Source organism: Uranotaenia lowii, chromosome 1, assembly GCF_029784155.1.
Source record: "Uranotaenia lowii strain MFRU-FL chromosome 1, ASM2978415v1, whole genome shotgun sequence".
Lineage (NCBI taxonomy): Eukaryota > Metazoa > Arthropoda > Insecta > Diptera > Culicidae > Uranotaenia > Uranotaenia lowii.
In genome coordinates this window covers 108,606,107-108,611,678 of record NC_073691.1, presented here as the reverse complement: position 1 = coordinate 108,611,678, position 5,572 = coordinate 108,606,107, and the positions used below count along the sequence as shown (strand labels likewise).

The following is a 5,572-nucleotide window of genomic DNA, read 5'->3' as shown; positions in this document are numbered from 1 at the left end:
CGGTACGTGTTCGCAGAGTGCACCCAGTAGCCCAGGTGTGTTCAAAACTGCTGTTTTAATTGTGGGGAAGTGAATGGTCGATAATCAATGTGCCGATTCAAAAAAATAAATTTAAATTTTGTAACCTACTGGTTACAATTTCAAACAAATTCTTTGATTCAAAAGAAATTTGTTCAATTGCATATTTCTTTAGAAACAAAGTAAATTTTCTTTCAACCGAAGAAAAATGTTTTAAACTGAAAAGAATAATTTTTTGAAACAAAAACTTTAAACTTAGAAGATATTTTGCATTGACTTGCAAGAAGAACAGAAAACCGAAAAATCGAATAAAATTCGGCCGCTCGTTTTAAAAATCAAACCAGTGAATCGGAGTAAGCATAAATAAGGAGGATTCAGGATGCAAAATGGTCAGTGTAAATTTTCTGTGGTGTAAGTTAATAAATACTGAATATTTAAGTGAATTCAAGATTCTCTAAAACGCTTGTATAGTTACAGGACCACGGCCGACGGATAGATTTCCAAGTCTCTCGAACATGGAGAAAGCTGCGCAAAGTAACACCTCCCCAAATCCCGCGGTCGTATTTTTTCGGCCCAATCTTCAACGGCAATCACCAGTCGGACCAACCAGCAGCTGGAGTGGCTTTCGGAAGTTTATTGACCGGCCCACGGAGAATGCGAAACTTTGTCAACGATATCAAGGACCCTACTCGGTTATAGTGAACCAGTGTTTTATGTGTTTGTGAATAAAAAAGAATTTAAGAACTAAAATTGTATCTTTTTATTATTCAAACTCCTAATAGGAACTTCGAAACAACAGGGTAAAAATCTTCCAATTGGAATAAATGGAAAATGGTTCAATGAATAAATGCTTTTAAATCTATATCTAAATTACCTTTGAGCAAAGATAATAACTTTAAATCAAATGAAACTGCCCAGCCAACATGAAATCGTAAAAGAAATCATCGTTAAACTCGTATATGGGTGCAATTCAAATCGGAATCGTAAATATGTATACTTAACATTCGACAATATCGTATATCCATCGTAGAAGATGTTGAAATCTAATGAAATACGATTTAGTAACGATATGTTAGGTAAAGTCGTATTCAGTGCGACCGATGCGAAATTAATTCTTCTAACAATCGTATAAGATTTCTTATATCGCGTTTTATCCGTACATGAATAACTTCTGTAACGAAATCGTAAATGGCTTCAGATAGATTCGTAAAGAACATCACGTAAGCATCGTCTATCGTATCACTCAGTATATTATATAGAATGCCACATTAAGAGGCAAATCAACACCACGTCTTTCCGATATAGCAACACAAATTATAACAAAGTAACATTATAGTCGTACAATCAGCCACTTTGCCCACGACTTAAATATACTCGATGCGAACGAATCAGATTCGTATTAACAAATACTTAGCGTTCGCCCAAATCAGATATCAAAACTTCGTCGTTTAAGCGGAATTAAAACGGAAATATGCGTTCAAAATATTGCATTTTATAATTGTTCCTGCAATTTTGTCGCTCGAATGGAATTTTGTGAACTAACGACAGAATGAACATCGGATAACTTGAAAACGGTAAGATAAAAAAAATAAAGTTGACCGATATGACATTTTATTTCTAAACACCTTTCTGCTCCCTGGGTTCAAATGAACAGAATCCACGTCAGACAATAAAACATAAATTGATGAGCCATCGGCTGACCAGGGGAGTAATATTCGAGGACATTCTGGACAAATGGCCAGTCAAAGCCTTCAGGACAACAATCCAAATCAGCCACACGCATAACACTTGAACGGTAAGAATTCTTAACAGTTAACAGTATTTTCGTTTTAGTTATATAAAAAATAAGCGATTTTCGACGATTAATGATCAGTTTATTAAGTTTTTATTCCAATTGAACAGTGCTATGAGAGCGAATGTGGTACTCTGTCAAAATTAAAAACAAATTTTCTTCTTATTATTTGTTTATCTTGCACGCAGCGCTCGTTTTTGTTTTCATTCGTGTCGCAGTTGCTGCGGAAACTATCGGCGGATACTTTCTGCTATAAACCACATTCGGAGATTGTGGAAAATTGCTGCAAAAGCTTGAGTGAGTCCATGTATAATCACTTCTGGTCATCGATTGGAAGTTGACGCGATTGGATCTAAACGTTGGAAATGGTTCGCTGAGAAACGTGACAGAGTAGACTGGTTTCGGAGCGGATTTAACAAAACGGTAAGATTTTGATAAATTTCTATATCGCTTTAAGTGTCTGAAAACTCTCAGTTTGAAATCTGAATCCTCGATGTGATTCTGAAATCGGCATCTCAAATTTGAATTCAGTAACGTCAATTTAAAATTTTATATAGTTTCTGATTTCATGTAAAAAAGTGATTAGATTCTGACTATTCGTTTCATGTTTGATCATAGCTACTTGACACACGCCCGTTTTAATAATTAGTCTTTACAACCACCGTTCTCAAATCAGCCCTCTTAACTTGTTATTTTTTCATTCAGGTGGATGAATCATCAAACGGAAATATTTCTAACTATTTTCATCGAATACAGCGAGTCAACATCCGAGGTAAACATGTTGCCGTCACCGGTGGAAGCAGAGCAATCGGACTGTGGGCCACAAAGCAATGCATTCGACTCGGTGCGAATGTCAATATCGTCCCAGAGAATATTCACCTGCTTAAAAAGCAACTGCTCGGGCGAGCGGTTCGCGAAGAAAAAAATAGCAACGATCTGGGGGAAAAGGTGTCCAGCACATCGAACAAGCTTCAGGATCTTTTTTCATGTTGATAAACTGTGCTTGGATGGCAATTTGTAAGTACCAAAAATAATAAAAATGTTCCCTTCGTTCACAACCTTCTCCAACAAATTTTAACATCTATTTTAGTTATTGTTGCGAGCAGAATCAAAAAGTACATCCGGATGAATGATAACATGGCGTCCAGTATTAAAACAGTAGTTTTCTTCAGGCGGAACTGCGATGAGTACATTAAGGTACTTATATAAGATTTTTTCTAACATAACCAATATAAAATTAGATTTCAATTTTGGTGTTTTAAAGTTGGAAATTTAACTAATTCAAAATTCTCTCAATTAGTTTGTTATATGAATATACATGATGTCGACATATATCAATAATGAATTTTTTCTCTTTACTTTACAGGTGTACGTCAAGTCAACTGCATTATTTGGTGTTTTCTTCTGTGTTATTTGGAAGGACCCGAGCAAGTCTTCGAGGCACAATCCGGGATCAAGAACACAAGCGCTTCCTGTTGTGCAGCGGGCCGGACATTTCCACTAAAAAGCTTCCTGGAGGGAGGCGCAGCAAAGGTGGAAGACAGTTATGTTCGGTGAATAAGCGTGCGGAACGATGTCTGGAATCGATATATCTACAGTGTTAGGATTTAGAAATGGTGTTAGTGGCAAAATTTATAGTTGTAAATAGTGTGCATTAAGATTGTGTAGTGTACCAAAATATTGGGAATTGGAAATTTTGTTTGAATAAAAATCACTTAAAAGTAACCATTTGTATTCGTTTATAGAGTCGTATTAAAATCACAGTTCTACACATAACATGCTACATAAAGTGGTTCCCCATATCGTTTAATAATACAAATCGTAAAAGACTACATTACACCTCGCATAATATGTCGTTTAAACAGACAATCGAACGTAAAATTTCTTCATATCGTAAAAAAGTACAACACACCTCCTATAGAGTGCGACTTAAGTTGTCAATCGATGTTCAAATCTCTGAACATCGTAAAAGACTGCAACGCAACTTGCATAAAGAGTGACTTAAATCGCCAATCCATCGTCAGATTACTCTAAGTCGTACAAGACTACCTAACACCTCGCAAAAAGGGTGACTTAAATCGCCAATCCATCGTCAGATTACTTCAAGTCGTACAAAAATACAACACACCTCACATATATGGCGACTTAAATCGCCAATTCATCGTCAGATTGCTTCAAGTCGTACAAGAGTTCAACACACTTCGCATTAAGGGTGACTTAAAGTGCCAATCTATCATCGAGTCACATCAAGTCGTAAAAGGGTAAAACACACATCGCATAAAGTGTGGTTGGAACTGTCAATCATCCCATCATCGTAAATGTGCTTGAATCGAATCTTTTAATGTAACATACAAAGTGCTGCCAATGCGACATAAAGTACCAAAGCATTTCTGACATCGTATATAACATCTTATATGATGTTGTCGAAGTCGTAAACCAGAAAATAACGAAAACATGTACGTATATCGCCTCCACTTTTGGTAGGTATATGCTTTTTTCTAACGTCATATACGATGATTAGTGTCGACATAGACGTACGTATATCTTTTGATATACCTACCAAATTGTTGGCTGGGTGGTTTTTGTATCAAAGCATTAATATTTTGAATCTAAGCTTTTTCAAAAGAAAAAATCTTTGAAACAGAGGAAAATGCATTTGAACCAAAGGATTTTTTATTTATACCAAAACCAAAGGAAAAAATCCTTTGTTTTTGCGGCACTTTCCTTTGAAATAAAAAATCTTTGGTATAAGAACACACCCGAAGTTGTACACGTCCTGATAATAACTTGTCGCCAGTGAGTGTCGCCAGTAAATGTCGCCAGCGCTCATTGACGATAACTCCGGTTTGGGGATTCAGCGACAATAGTTATTTTGAGATTTTGAAATTACGTGTTTACTAACAGAAAACAATTTCAAACACAAACCAAATTTTGTCTATTTAATACTCAATTGATAGGCTTTCAAACGTAGAAAACAGTTTTCAAAAATTCAAACTATAGACTAAGTTATTAATGGTAAAGTGGAAAAATTTATTGATGGTCAAAGTTACCCCGGTGATCAAAGTTACCCCGTTTTACGGTATTCAATCGTCAATCCATTTCTACTTGTATCGAACAAACTTTATTTAAAAGACTTTAAGTTAATGAAATCCTGGTACAATTAAGACGTTGTAAAACTCAAAACTTAGCAATTTTTCAATTAAAATGAGTTTTTTCTTTTCAATTATTGAGTGTCTGCAATAAAAGTGTACCCGTTTTAAATTTGCTATCACACCGGTGGGGAGCGCGTGTTTTAGCCGATTCCAAAATTTAAAATTTTGCTAAAACTGGTATACACGGAAAAACTCAGCAACTCATAAAATGTATTGTAATTACACCTTGGTTGTAACTAACCCTCTGATGCTCAAAATATGGCCCTTATTCTGCGCCGCGCGTGACGTGATGATTGTCACCTCACCTCGGAGTCACCGTGAGATTTGTCACCTTATTCCCGGAGTCGATCCGAGTAAAGTGACAGAGGTTCATTCTAGGTGAGCGACCGAATGAACACATCTGTCAAAATGGTAGAAATTGTTATGTTTTGATTAGTTTTTGCTCGCGATTCGAATTTCCGTCCTGATTTTTGAAGTTGTTAGTGAAAATTCCGGTGCGTGAAAGACCACAAACGGGTTATATGGTGACAGCAAGGAACATAGAAGAAAAAACGCGCATTTTTGTGCCCTCAAGAGGAAAAACCTGAATCCGGAACCTGCGGAAACAAAC

The 5,572-nt window shown here is 36.2% G+C and overlaps 1 long non-coding RNA gene across 1 annotated transcript; it reads left to right on the top strand.

Annotated features, from left to right (window-relative positions):
* The first annotated feature begins 2,025 nt into the window (after nucleotides 1–2,025).
* Nucleotides 2,026–3,494, top strand: LOC129738130 (uncharacterized). The gene is made up of 4 exons (XR_008735489.1): nucleotides 2,026–2,233; nucleotides 2,516–2,827; nucleotides 2,901–3,007; nucleotides 3,177–3,494. It is a non-coding gene; the product is annotated as an uncharacterized LOC129738130 (long non-coding RNA).
* The last annotated feature ends 2,078 nt before the right edge of the window (nucleotides 3,495–5,572 follow it).